Source organism: Notolabrus celidotus, chromosome 12, assembly GCF_009762535.1.
Source record: "Notolabrus celidotus isolate fNotCel1 chromosome 12, fNotCel1.pri, whole genome shotgun sequence".
NCBI lineage: Eukaryota > Metazoa > Chordata > Actinopteri > Labriformes > Labridae > Notolabrus > Notolabrus celidotus.
Window position 1 is genome coordinate 9,945,412 of NC_048283.1, and position 15,705 is coordinate 9,961,116.

At 39.5% G+C, this 15,705-nt stretch overlaps 1 long non-coding RNA gene across 2 annotated transcripts in view; it reads left to right on the forward strand.

The window, feature by feature from the left end:
- Positions 1-4,778: 4,778 nt before the first annotated feature.
- Positions 4,779-15,705, forward strand: part of LOC117823492 — a 34,041-nt gene continuing 23,114 nt past the window's right edge. Inside the window, exon 1 of one of the 2 annotated variants that reach the window (XR_004633416.1) lies at positions 4,779-4,873. This is a non-coding gene — a long non-coding RNA (uncharacterized LOC117823492). The remainder of the gene's footprint in view (positions 4,874-15,705) is intronic. The other variant, XR_004633415.1, reaches the window with a different exon arrangement.

The following is a 15,705-nucleotide window of genomic DNA, read 5'->3' on the forward strand; positions in this document are numbered from 1 at the left end:
GTACAGGAGCTATGTGGGCCTACGGTGTAGGCGGTGTATTGCAGATGCATTAAGGTTCACCGATTGTAAAAAGGTTGCTAAAATAAAAAAATCCTGAGGGCTGGTCCTGGCCAACATGAGCAGTTTTGTGAATATCTTTTAATAGGCAACACTTTAAGTTTTGGTGTACAGTATGTTTAGAACTGCTTGACTTTTAATTCTTCACGCAAGATTGAAGTCTGAGACGTTGATAAATTCACACAATTTGACTCTTTTCTGTCATAGCTGAGGCTTGTCTGTGACTTTCCCACTGAAAGTACAGCGAATGTTAGATACTCTGTCCCTGTAGATTAATAATCAAGCCCTATAAAGGGCTGTTTGAGCATTCCTGAGACTGTTCAATCACTGTTTATGGCTAAAAATAGATCCAAACTTGTCATTCCCGTACATTAGCAACATAAATTAGCCATCCACAGGAGGCTCTAACAGATAGAGCTTTGTATAATCCCTATATCAGTCCAATTACAAAGACTGAAGCTGGAAGTGTGAGTCTGCAGCCCAGTTATCAACAGTGTCAACTCAAGGACTGAAAATAAAACTTGTGAATAACACATCTCGTGATTTCACTGCAGTGAATGAGTCACTCTGAAAGGAATCAGTTACTAAGAAAAGTTCAATCTAAGTTGGAGAGCAACTTTATTTCCAAAAAGTGGTGTTCTCTGTGCTGTTAGGAGCATAATCTAAGACCAAAATCTAATACTCTCACTGGGATTCTTCAAAGAAAATTAGCCTTTTGACCACACAATTGCTTAACATAGAAAGTCATGTTGTGACTTGAAAAGTTATATTTAATTAAGATGCTGCAGAGGCAACCCAAGGACAGCAAACGTGATTGAGTGTCAAAACACTAGTTTGTGTTAATTTATCAGACCATGTGTTTACAGTATGCAGAGTCAAGATTAGATTTTAAATGTGTTCATTATTTAAGACAAATTGGACACAGAGGCAGCAGAACAATATAAAGTAATATATTTCCATGTTTTCATCCTACTCCTCCAGCCCGTGTCATTACACAGTTTAGTGTTTAGGTGTTCACTTGACAAAATGCTCTCATCCACCACAGTCACGACTGTATTCTGTAACCTCAGCAGACGTGGGTTAACCCCAAATGTCTGAGAGATTATACTGTCAATGGTAATTCAGCATACCTCAGTGACTACTTAACTACATGTTTACTACTGGAGACACTGAGAGAATGGGGTGATTCTGAGTCAGAGTGAAAGTAAGCTATAGGGCTGAACTCAAATACTGAAATGTTAACATATGGAAATCAACGGTTTTATAAAACGTAGGTTGTTCCCATCAGTTTATCAAAATGTATTGATATGTATGGCCCAATCTCAATGTCCTCCCTGAGCCCTGAGCCCTGAGCCCTGAGCCCTGAGCCCTGAGCCCTGAGCCCTGAGCCCTGAGCCCTGAGCCCTGAGCCCTGAGCCCTGAGCCCTGAGCCCTGAGCCCTGAGCCCTGAGCCCTGAGCCCTGAGCCCTTCTTGACTTAATAGACGTCAGCTGTAAAGTGATTGAGGGCAGGAGGCTGTAAGGGCTCAAAACCGATGAACTGGAATGGGACAGCACTTTGGGACTTCTCACGTGACCTGCGTGACATCACCAGCTCATCCTAGCGATGTTAGGAATTTTTACAAACAATTTTTGAAACAATTTTGACTTTCCTCAAATTCAAGACGCTTAAGGGATGACTGACTGTCATGTGATCCAGGCTCTTACAGTACAGACTGCTTAACCACACATTTAAAATATATAAATAGACTATATAACTAAAAATATCTATAAATCATAGACTGCTGTATACACATATATGTGAAGATGAATAGATTAAGGCTGTTTTCTATATTTATACTTACAGGCAGACTTTTTCACCTGTAAATTTCATTGCAACTTTCATACTTCTTTTTTACTGTCGCCCTTTTTTTTAATCTCAATGTTACGGTGCTCATTTGCCTTTCCATGTTTGCGGGCTTCCCCTGGGAATCCCGTGTTTCACATCACAACGCTATGAACTATGGGTAATTCCCTCACGCTAAGTCTGCACAAATGCCCCCTCACGGTAAGGGGGCATCAAGGGCTCAAAAAGTCAGTAAGAGATCCCTCACACACTTGATGATTTGACAGAGGGACAGTCCTAAGCCCTCACAGACTTAGCATGCCTCAATGTCAGTGAGTGCTTGAGGGTGGACATTGCGATTGCGCCTATGTACCTGATCACTGCTGCTCACTTTTCACATGCAAAACATTTTTAGTCAGACCTTGAAAAAGTAGGTTCTTGTGTTATTTTCAACCAGGTGACTTCCAGAACAGTGATTTTAAGATATAATTATTTCTATATTTACATGCTCTGTTTACTGTATTCTATACTGACCCTGTGTGAAATTCATACCATTGCTATCATTGTTGTGTTACCTGCCTGGGATTATTGTCACATGATGAAGTCTGACCTTTTTAGTATCCCACAATCAAAGCTGCTGGGTTGCCAGGTCAACTGTTTTCTTTTCCTGTAATATTGGGCTCCTTTAAAGGTGCAGCTGTCGAAAGGTTTGTTTTTGTCCATGAGTGAGTGGACCTAGGTACTAGACACAATGGATGCCGGTCCGCTCTGCTCCCTACATGAGGAACACACAAGCCAGGCTACAGTTTTCTACAGAGAGGGCCAAGTCTGCCACGTAATTTAGCTAATTTTGAGAGAAGTGTACGGTTAGTGTGAATGTCTATGCTGTTGTATTGGAAATGAAAAAAACAATGTTAAATTGTATCGGTAGGCTAAGACATGCAGTTTCAGATTGGTGCAATGACTAACATGCTCTACCTTTATTGCATTTTATGCTCTATCATATTTCATGACTAATTTCTAATACTTGTTCTGGTTAACTTTAAAGTAGTACACAACAGAGACTGTAATTATATGTAAGTTGTGTTATTTTGGCTGAAGCAGTGCAGTACCAAAACATAAAGTAAGACTCCACAGCACAGCCGCTCACTTTTTTTTGTTTTTCTATGCTGTGGATGGAGAATGAGAAAAACAACATACATCTGTGTCCCAAGCTGACACTCTGGAGGCTGGTGCTTGCTGGCAGGGTTTTGACTCTGCCTCTGTGGCTTGGCCCCGAGCTCTCATCCTCTCCATTCATTCCCTGCTGAGGTCAAGGAGTTGTGTTGTTTGTGGGAAGCTCCTCCACTGTCTTGTAATGAGCGCTCTCAGCAGGAACACAAGGCCTTGTTTTTCCTAAGGTCAGGGTCAGACGTGTCCCCTTCTCTGATCCAAACTCTATTTAAATCCCTCCTTTCTTGAGTATGACTGATGGCAACGTCCACTCTGGCTGGTATCCTGGTCAGTGTATTTTTAAACAGACTTATTACAGATGACTGATATCTAACCTTTATTAATCTACATTCACAAGAACCCATTGAAACGTTTGTCAAAAAATCCCATCATGTTTTTATAAGTTCAGAAAATGTTCTGTAGGTGATTATAGAGTACATGCCTTGTACATGGATTTCACACCCACAATGCATTTCACACATTCTACACTTCAAAATGTGTTAGGATACAGTTTGTTTTTTCTGTTGCTTTTTTCTCTTTTTTACACTTTTAATGGTTTGATGTGGTTTTGGAACAAAAACAGTCTATTAATGTGGGAGCGTAGGAATGTGATACATTCTCATAAAGAACATGAACATGTTTTGTACGGAGGAATATTTGTCACATTTTTTTCTCTTACTGTGGTTATGAGCTTTGCCTTTCTTGTTATTTGCCTTGGCGAGAAACATAAAAATATAATGGCCACAATGAACTGTTTGTACTAAAACTTACTTCTTTGTCCCTGAACAGGAAATAGACTTTGTTTTAGCAGATTATCATCTCAGCTTACATCATTTTCTTGTTAGAGCTAGAACATGTTTTTTTGTTTTCTCGTTATAGTGCTTCAAAATTCTCCTATGAAGACTGTTGCGGGGTTCTGCTTCCGGATAGTGATAAGGGACAGTCACAACCTTCTCCCCAATTTGTTTACACTTTCCATTTTGACCCAGCCATTGTATCATAAAGACAGACACCATATTAAGAAGTTCATTATTTATGTATTCAATTCAAAGCTTCACACACCAAAGGGATGGTGTCATTATAATCACTGCGCTTATTTTACATTTATTGTCCACTTAATGGCACAGTAGAGCAAATGGAGCACCATGAAGCTTCGGCTCATGAGTAAACCAATTGGATGGAAAGCCTCAAGCTTCACGAAGCTTCATCTCGCCATCACTACTTCAGGACTCAAAATAATGTGAGAAAAAACCCAGGCGTAATCGGAAGACTTACATTTGATAGTTTTATTGGCTGCCGGCCTCCCCAGTGCAATGGAAGAAAATATTTACAAAAGTGAAAAACCAAAGATAATTTACAATTGTTCTTTTCAGTGTCATCTGAGTACTAAAGTTACTCTATTGACAAAAAAAAGAAAACAGCGGTTGTTCATAAAACAAAACACACAGCGACATTACTTGCTCAGTAACTTGGCTAAACTGCCAAGAGAGCCTAATCTGGCCCTCTTTTAAAGAGTGTAGCCCCTCCCACTGGGCGTTGGAAATTACATAAACAATTATATTTCACAATTAAGGCCATTTCAAGTCGACTAACCTTACACACAATCAAAAGAGTAATGCAAACATTTCCACAGGCATTTTCCTTACCTATGTCCAACAAACAAAAAGATTAATTAAACACGGTCACATGGCCACTTTTGGCTGCCATACCTCCATATAGAGTGCGCACCAAATGCGCTCGGTTTGCGCATTCCGGACACGACCTGGTTGAGCTCGAGCCGGTAAGTGCAGCAACCCAACCCAAGCAGACAATGTATGTTTTAAACAATGATCTTCAAAGTGTGCACCTTAAGAAACTCTAAACGGAGAGGGAAAGAAGGATGGTGGCGTGTGAACCGGAATGAATGAAGTGCTGTTAGGACCGGGAGAAGTTTGGTGCGTGTGTGTGTGCGCGTGTGTGCGTGCGTGCGTGCGTGTGTGTGTGCGTGTGTGTGTCGGTGTCGGTGTGTGCGCCGGTGTCGGTGTGTGCGCGCGCTGCCTGCTGCCCGCTGTTAGCGACAGTGGCACTCCGTCACAAAGCCAATGATATTTGTTTTCAAAGCAAGAAAGCTTCAAGGCTCAAAATCAAAAGTTAAGCAGTCAGTAGGACAACACTTGAGCACTGAAACAGATAAGGATAATTGCCCCAGTTTATTTTTTCTCTGCTTATGATGTTTTTGTATCTTGATTCCTTCACCTGTGTAAGTGGCTAAGTGATGCAACGCAACGGCTGAGTATCAGTTCTGAGAGTTTCCAAAATTATCTCAGGAGTCCCGATCAGACCAACAGTATGGATGACAAAAAATTGTTTTATTGAGCCAAAAAAGTAACAGATTACTAAAAAACCTCTTAATTGTTGTCCTGCTTCATTTTGATCGGAAACATTGCTTCTTGAGGATGTTGTAACAGTCAGAATCTTATTGTTGTAATACTACTGCAATACCAGATAGTGCCACAAGATGGTGCCACCTTTCTGTTTTGGTCTAATGCAGAAAAGTTGCTTTAAGACCTCAGTTGTTGTTACATACCCAAACACAGACTGTATAAATAGAGGACATAGTATCCAGCATGTCACCCATCTGTTTCCGAAGCCCTGTTTTGTTAGTCGGCGGCGGGAGGCATATTGGAAATGCTAAACGCAACCTAACTTCTGTCAAACTAGTGTGAGGTAAAGAGCCTTGAGCCTCCTTGCCAACATCTACAGTGTTCCTGCCTGTCAGTTAAGTCAGTCATGTCCTTAAATGGGCAAAACTCGTAATCTTAATATCTCCTGACCTGTTGCGTTATAAAAAAAATCTTACCCCCTGTACAGTGTGTGCCGAAAGAGAAATGAGCTCTTCAGACCAAAGCAGTTTTTTGAACCAGGCTGTAAACATGATTATTAATGCTGCAAAGATCATCTTTGTTGAATTGGTGTGTATGTGGTTATTGGCGTTTCTGCAGCCAGCCTCAAGTGGACGCTCAATGAACTGCAGTTTATAACACTTCGTTTAGGATTCATATTTTGTGACTGGAGGTTGCCGCTTGATTCCAACCGAGAGACGACTCTCGTGTAGTGACGAGTTGGTCTAAGCTATGCCTATTTTCTATTTGTCATGTTTGATATATGAACATAGCGCAGTGGAGACCTGGCATTATAAGGTCAACTGTTCAATTCTGTCATGTGGAGATCCCACTCTAATGTCTGGAAGCTTTTTGATGCTATTTACGGTCGATTGCCAACTGATAAGACAGCTAGCTCTCTCTACCTACACCAGCCGCGTTACAATGTGTTTGAATCTGCCTGAGATAATGAAGCCACTGCAAATTAAGGCTTAATTTGAAATAAGTGTTTTTGCTGAGCATGCATGCACCATTCAAAGAACAATTAAAGTTGTACTCCTGCAGCAGCATTTCTTTCCTTCTTGGGTCGGCCCAGTGTAACTGCAATCTTGCACTGGTGGCAGCTGAGCCACTCCACTGGAGCAGTTGTTTGGAGATGAGATGTTTGGAATGCAAAAGAGTTTGAGGAGTGGATTGGCCATGATTGACTGAAATTCAAAACATCAAGATGATTTAGCTTTGAAGAAAAGCAAGTGAATTGGCCGGCTCTTTTTCATCAAGTCTTAATATAATCCTTCTCTTGGATAAAATTGTAAGAGAGAAATGTTTTAATAAAGTTGGATTTGGATGGAATGAAAGACAAACAAGTGATTGAACATTTGATATCAGTTATATGAAAGGACTCTGGGAAGGCCACCACGACTATGTATGAGATATCAAAAAGAAAGCTTATTACTTCTGTAAACATCCTGAAGTGAAATGACTCAACATGGCAACATTTTTTTAACTTCTTATGGAATTCCGAACACCTGCATCTTGCATAGCAGAAAGTTTTTTTATCACGTTTATTTACCTTAAAACACACCAAGGTAACCTCCCAGGGCCTGTGCAAGATGATGGTTAAGGCAGAAAATTACAGACACACATCTATCATTGGAAGTTCAACAAGGACACAACAGAAGCCAAGTCAGAGATGGAAAAACATGTGGCCAGTAAATTCAGCTTTTTGTGACTGAGATATAGTTTGGGACTTCTTTTGTTTGACACAATGTGAAAAAAGGGAAAAACTTCTGCAACCATGAAATTTCAAAACAATTATGGACTGAACCAACAAAGATTGTTATGGTTTGATTTCTTTATTGTCTTTTTATTGTTTTTCCTCTTTTTATTTTTCTCTTTTGGCTTTAAAGCTTGCAGGGGCGCTGCATGTTAGGATTTTTCTGAAGGCCCCAAAAACATTACAACATTAGTGATTTTTTCCCCCAATATTAAATCATTTCTATTTTTTCAAGGGGCCTAAAATCCTTGGCAGTGCCCCTTCTCTCTGTCCCTGAAACTTTCTGACAAAAGCTTCGTATCCAGATTGTGTTTTGATGGGGATGTCTTACCATTCCCCTGTGAATTATTCAGGAAGTCTTAAGCATCACTTACAGATGATAATGACGACTCACTCAGCTGTAGTTTTAAAGGTCCCATTTGCAGAATGAGGATGCGGTTGATATGTTTTCTGTGTCAACAGCTCCCTCTTGTGGTCACTTCTTTCATTGCAGTTTTCCATAAATGCAGCATAAAAGCAAAATCTACAGGATGTTACTATTTAAATTAATAACCAGTGGTCGACAGTAACAAAGTAAATTTACTTTGTAATTTAGTATCTGTACTTTTCTTGAGTATTATTTTTTGGGGATACTTATTATTTTTACTCCACTCCATCTAAAAGACAATTATTGTACATTTTACTCCACTACATTTCTATCAGTGCTCTAGTTACTCACTACTTTTGCTTTGAAGTCAGCTCATGAATTTCCTTCTCTTTTCTGAAACTGATCCCTAAGACAGTCAGTGGTTTAACCCTACCTGTATATCGTGCACCTCAACTTGAGGTAAACACAGAGCACATTTAACTCAGATCAGGAAGTTCATTTAGAGGTGGTAATGATAGCTATAATTCTCTACCTGAGCACCCATGGCCATATCTTCAGCCTGTATTAGAGGTTTTTGAAATGAAGAATGATACGTATTGTTCGAAATGTTCTTCCTGTTTCCCACTCTGGCCAAACATACAAACATTCACTGTCCAACCTGAGAAAGCGTGCTGAGCTACGTAACATTTGTTTTATTCCAGATGAACATTTCAATCTAAGTTGGCTGTGCTTGGAGTAACTTAGTTTCTGTTTTTATTCCATGGTTTAGTTTTTAGAGATTTCAAGTAATGTTTCCTGGATAAACATAATGGAACCGAATGTACTCCTATGTCTTGACTGCATTTATGTATTGTGAAAATAGAAAGTTTTGAGATATTTTCAAAAAGTACTTTGAATACTTAAGTATTTTTAAAAGCAAGTACTTCAGTACTTTAATACAAGTAATAATTTGACAGAGCAACTTTCACTTGTATTGTAGTAATATTTGACATGGAGTATCTATACTTTGACTTAAGTAATGAAGCTGTGTACTTTGTCCACCACTGTTAATACCATTACCAAAACATTGACCTCCAGAATTTAAAGAAAGACAAAAAAAAGTTAATCCTCACCATTGACTTTTACTTTAAAGGCTCAGCTGATTTAATCCTTTTCACAAAAAGTTGGAGTCTATAAATATTTGCGTGTATACATTTAGCCAAATTCAACACAGCTGTGCCCAAAACCTTAACCCTAACTCTTCCCCCTACTCTAACTGTGTCCTATGCTTAACCTCCACTAATCACCATGCAACATGAATGACAAATACAAACAATTTTTGAGAAATGTATGAATTTTTTTTTGCAGTTGTGCTGATATCTGCTTTCTAAATAATCATGTGAAATTCATAAGGCGGACCGTTTCATTGATTGTTTTTCCTCTTTATCACATGGTTGCACACCATATGACACACCCTGTAAAACAGTGTTTCCCAAATTTCAGGTCGGGACCCCTTGGGGGGGTCGTGATAAACTGATTTGGAGGTCGCAAGATGCCTTCCAAAAGATAATAAAATCTAATAATGTATATTTAATCCATTGTTGCAAAAACATATATGAACAAATGTGGAGCTACATTTTAGATAAAATAATGTAAATATAAACCGTCATCAATTTACTTTTATGATAATAATACTAATAATAATAATATTAATAATAATATTAATACATTTTATTCATATAGTGCTTTTCAGAAAACTCAAAGACACTTCAAAAATAGCACACAATAAAAGACACAATAAAAAAACTAAATAGAAAAACAGTGGATATAAAAATATTAACAGTTAAAAGCAGTTCTGAAGAGGTGTGTTTTGAGCTGGGATTTGAATGTTTGTAGGTCAGTGGAACTGCGTATGTGTTTGGGGAGGGAGTTCCAGAGGGCGGGGGCAGCAATGGAGTGAGCCCTGTCGCCCCAGGTTCGGTGCTTGGTCCTACAGGGTGGGGAGAGGAGGTTTTCATTGGAGGAGTGGAGAGCACGGGAGGGGCTGTGATGGTGAAGCAGGTCAGTGAGAGAGGAGGGGGCCAGGTGATGGAGGGCTTTGTAAGTCAGGAGGAAAAGTTTGAAGTGAATGCGTTGGGGGACAGGAAGCCATATATTTTTATACTTTGTTGCCACATGACCCCTAAGGAAATTGAGCTGCTATAGTCTTCTGTAAATTAAAAAGATATATATAGGTTTCTGGATTGGAATACTTGTTCTTGCATCTGGCTGTGAACAACATTTAACCACCTCGGGACAGTGGGAGTCTCCAGTCTCAGGCACTGTTATTTTGGGGGTTTTGGAATAAAACGTTTGGGAACCACTGCTGAAAAACAGTAGAGCAACTCTGTTTTACTTCCATGCAGTACTGCTTGGTTACAAAAGGGGGCAGTGCATATCAACTATCATGTGTACCATCTGACAAACAATCATCTCCTGTATCAGGATTTTTTTTGACCATTTCCTCAGGTTAGGACACAACTGGCTTAAATTAAGCTTTGTAAATAACAGCTTAACATCATTAAATTAGTCGTTTGTCCCATGCATAGCCCAGGTTTTCCATCTCCTTATAATACAAAGACTTGCATGAGTCAATGTTTCTCCCAGTTATATTCTACTGTTCTAAGCTTCTTTTAACAGTAAACATAAAATAAAGATCCAGCTGTACGGCCTTTAAATGATACTGCAGAAATTCTGTGAATGTCTCGTACTTTACAAACACCTGGTGTTGACTCTGGATCCAAATTAGCCAAACGTGCACCCACCACACCATGCCGATGCCTCAGATTTGTATCGTGAGTGACTTATGTCTTTTAGCAATCAGAAGCAGATTCACAAAGACTGCTGGCTTCCCCTTATAAATATATAAAATAGTTTTGTTGTTTTGATTCAACAGTCCGTCTCTCATAGATATCTGCGGCTGATAGAAACATGCCAGCTTGTCAGCACTGATGTACAATTCGTTGGAATATTGTCGAATCGAAAAGGACATTTTCTCTTTGTCGATTTCCAGAATCAACCTCTCAGATCTCAAGCCACAGAGAGAGAGGATGGTGGTGGAGTTTGGAAATGGGATTTATCATGGATCAGTGGGACTGCTGACAGGACATCTCTGAAGGCTGATGTTTAAAGAGCTGGAAACAACAAAACTGGGAGGGGTAGAGTCCAGTTAGATGCTGCTGGCGGTTAGTGGTGACTCAGCTGGAGACTCCAGTGACCTCATGTGGCCCAGACCTCTCGTTCACCCGGCCGATGACAGAACATCTTAGGGAGATCTCTACAAGAATTATGTCAGGGATGCTGTGCGTTAAAATGGAACTGGAAAACTTGAGAGAGGGAAAATTTGTTGTAATTGACAGGGTTCTCTCACAGGCAATGTGAGTCAGACATCACTTAAAAAACAGAGAGACTAAGGTAAGAGAGTTTAGAGGTCAGATCTTCAAAAAGTAACAACTTTTCATTTAGAAAATAGGGGTAATAAATCAAGATTTGGACGTATCCAGCTACGTCTGAAACACAGGTCAACTGAGGTGAACAGATTATCGTGAGGGTGGTTCGTGATTCCTGAAAATACAGTATGTTGCAAAGTTATTCTGTGATTGGTTATGATGACATCCACTTAATGTACCTTTGATTCAGCATATCATGCACCCCCTCGCTTCATAATCCTTGTCTTACCATGGCATTTTTTTATGTTTTTATGGGTAGGACATCATTTACAATTCACAAACACACCAGTGATGTAAACTTCCAGCTTCCCTCTGTGCTCTTCTCTATTTCAGCTCCAGTTGTGATCTTGTAGTTTGTTGCTCTTCACTGTACCTTCCATTTTACCAGATGAAAACTAGGGAAAAAGTGCCTTTTACGATAATGCACCTTGGGCATGGGATAACCTTCAAAGAGCTAAATTAGACACACTAACATCTCTTAAGAATCAAAAAGAATGTGGTGGCCAAGGCATTTGGTTGTTTCTCTTGAAAGGCCACAGTGTATTTGATTACCTTTTTAAAATGATGTTCTCATGTTGTGACGTTTATGTAGTTTTTAAGATGTTTGTGATGTTATATGTTTGCTACCTTGCCAAAGAGATTTTCAATCCGAATGTATGGTGGCCCTGAAGGGCAAAACACAACAACAGTTCAGAATATATGACGACATTTAAGAAAACACAACAATATTTTGTAAAACACAACATTTCATAAAACAAACCATTTCTGAATTTCCAGTTTCTATTAATACCACTTAGCTGAGTCCATGCAAGAGGATCAACAAAGGATACACATATAATGTAGCCCAAAGGCTGATTTATACTTCTGCTGACGCGGACATGAGCACCACATACTTGTGCGCTATGTGTCCGTGTCACTCAGCAAATCTCCGCCAAAACGCTTGAGGGCAGTGCGGTCTCTCTGATAGCCGGTCGCCTCCTTCCGGCCTCGTTACGATCTCTCTTTACTTTTCCACAGCGATTCAGAGTGTGTTATGTTAATCTACAGCTGATACATGTTGCTGTTTATCATGCAGACATGATTACAGGGAAGAATAGAAGGAAGGAGATGAAATACACGGCCCATGTCCGGGGTCCTGGAAGTGCTATGAATGCAGGAAACTCAATGCTGCTGAGTGGACCAATCACAGGGCTTGCTGTCCTTGTCGATTCTACGCGTAGTTACATTTTGGAGGAGGTGCACGTCAGCTACGGGTGTAGGCCTCTGCATAGTTATGGGGGCCCCCAGCGTAGGCTACGCCGTCGATTCGACACAAAAGTATAAATCAGCCTTATTACTCCCATGATTTTTTATTTATTATTTAAAAGGACCATGCATATTAATTAACACTTCGGTAAATATGCTTGTTAGCCAAAAGGCTAGTTTACATCCGTAGCCCCTTGCCAGATGTTAAAAAGGCTCCCTAAAAAGATCAAGATTAAACAAAGATAAAATAGGGTAAAATAAAATCAAAATAAGAAGGTAGAGGAGAAACCAAAAGACAAACAAACAAACAAAAAAGAGAAGAAAAGAAAATTACAAACAGCACCATACAATCAATAATGACTAAAAGCTACATAAGGACATGATATGACAGTCTTTGAGAAAGTTTCCATGGACATAAAATACATGGAGCAAGACAACCAGGAAGCAGCAATCAGGAAATGTTAAAGAAGACACATGCAGACACAACAGTGCAACATTTAACAGTGCTGTACACATTTGCATCAGGCAGTGACTATAAATGCATTAAACTAGCTGCACACAATTCAAATATGTATGCTACATAATAGGACATCCTCAGGTCACGGAGTTCAGGTTTCAGACCTCAGATGAAAAAGCATCTGGTCTCCACTTTTTTCTTGTATTTTTTTTGTCAGATGCACAATTTTAACTTTTTTCATGTTTTTTGGTGTCAGAATCAAAATTGTAACTTTTTTTGTGTTTCTGGCTCTGGATTATTTGAGAGATGAATTTTAAACACTTTAATTTGAACTGTGCTTTTGAAATACAATATCTAAATGGTGGAATGAAAATACCTACAAAAGAAAGCTCTTCCAAGCAGCCCCTTGGTGTTGAGGACATGCCTTCTACCTTTCAATTTGATGGTTGTGGGTTCGAATCCCAGTATGGGCTTCCAGTGTGAAATGGGAAAGATGCAGTTTCCTTACAATGTGCATGAGCTGTGCTTTTGAAATACTACATCAAAGACTTAGAGAGACAAGAACTGGCAAGCAGTTCTGTGGTGTTATGGATGACTGCTATCTTTCAATGCAAGGATCTTGGGTTCAAATCCCAAACACAAACTTAACATGGCCGGTGGAAATAAAACACTTTCTTCACACTGTAGTTTGAGCTGTGCTCTTGAAGTACAATATCCAAGTGTTTGAATGAAAAGACAAAAGAAAGCTCTTCCAAGCAGCCCCATGGTGTTGAGGACATGCCTTCTACCTTTCAATTTGATGGTTGTGGGTTTGAATCCCAGTACGGGCTTCCAGTATGAAATGGGAGAGATGTAGTTTCCTTACAATGTGCATGAGCTGTGCTTTTGAAATACTACATCAAAGACCTAGAGAGACAAGAACTGGCAAGCAATTCTGTGGTGTTATGGATGACTGCTATCTTTCAATGCAAGGATCTTGGGTTCAAATCCCAAACACAAACTTAACATGGCCGGTGGAAATAAAACACTTTCTTCACACTGTAGTTTGAGCTGTGCTCTTGAAGTACAATATCCAAATGTTTGAATGAAAAGACAAAAGAAAGCTCTTCCAAGCAGCCCCTTGGTGTTGAGGATAGGCCTGGATATATGGTTTAAATTTTACACAGTACAGTTTTAGCCTGCATTCGTGGATGCAAACTTCAAACTTTGTTCACAGACAAGTGTTTTATAGCTCATGCAGTGACTTCCACTACAGAGTCGTATCTGGTTTTAAAGCTAGGGTTGGTAATCACAGAAAATAGCATGAATTTGAATGTAGCATTTCCTCAGAACTCTGTCTAACCCACATTATTCTGAAAATTGTTGAACTATTTGCTCACACAGTCTCTCACAGTGGTGGAACTCTGTCCATCTTTAATTCTGAGAGACTTACAAATTACCCCATTTAGTAAGGCGATACAGTAACATATTTGACCCTATTTCTTTGGTATTTTCTGTCATAAAGTTTGTCAGCTTTCAACTTTATCTTTTGTTGCAGTCATTCCAAACAAACACCTGATGGAGGTCACTAGATGTAGACATGAAACCTAAAAAGCTAGTACAACTGATCCACTGAGTTAAGACTGTTTCTTATATTGCGAACCAAGAATAGCAATGTGAAACATTAATGCCCTGTTTAAGCTGTAGTTAGTTGATGACTCTCATTTTTAAGGATTTGTCAGTGAATTTGAGTGACATCAGGCTCTGATTTGCAGTTTTGGTAATGTGGAGGCACCCTGATGTTTACATTTGGATCAGGGATCGTGCATGTAAGTCAGGCCGACATGAACTGGGTGTTCTCCATTGTCGTTACACTCTCCCTGGGGTCCGTCTTAAAGGCCAAACCAAAGTAATGAAATCATTCAGTGTTATGGATCTTGGCAATTCAAAGGGCATCCATATACTCCAAAGATTTACCATTCATTTCTCTTGGAAAATATGGGAGTGGGGAACAAGAGAGAGAGAGAGAGAGAAAAAAGAGAGAGTGGGAGGTGAGGGAGAGCCCCGTCCAAAGGAGCCAGGGTAAGAATTTATGGTCAGGAAGAGCGATGAATGTGTAATTTACGGTGCATACTCTACCATTCCCCCCTGCCCTCCCTTTTGGTAATGAGAAACGGCTGTTTTGTTGTAGGGCCGAGGCATGGTATACCCCCTCCCTTCTGGCTATGACACACCATTAATTTTTATTTCTGTCTCTGCTTTTACGACCCCCTCCTGGGCGCCAGCATTTGGCTGCTGATCGGGTCCATCACACCATTGAAGCTCTTCCACCTCCCAAGATGGCCTCTTCAGCCTGAGATAGGACATGCTATGACTACTGAGGGCTCAGGACTGGGGATAGATAACACTGAACAAGAGATGGGGATATTAAGTAGTGCAAACATAGCACATCAAATTATGAAAAAAAAAAGGAAAAATAATACTGACCAATCAAGACTGACCTCCCTTTATGTTTTATGTTTTGCATTAATCTATACTTATTTCATTCAGAAAAGTATTCTAACTAAAATAACTATTGTCTGTTACAACTTGGGTCTAAAGTGATACTTGTGGTTCATATTGTGTTGTGAAAATGTGCTGTTGTTTTTATTGCTGAGTATATTGCAACATTAGTGTGATAAAAACAGGCCTGGCAAACACACTATTTCTCAAACAAGCTGCAAACAAGTCAATCCAAGTTATTCCAAACACTTCATTTGTTGGTCATAACAATTTGTCATTATGATGTTATTTATTATTATTGTTATTTTTTGTTCTTTCATTTTACTTTGCTTTATTCTAATATTTCATATTTATGTACTTTTAATTGACTTGTTTGTTTGTCCTCATCTGTGTCTGGGATTGTTTTAAATAATACGTGGAAAACTTTAAAATTAATCATTAAAAGAAAATCACACAAA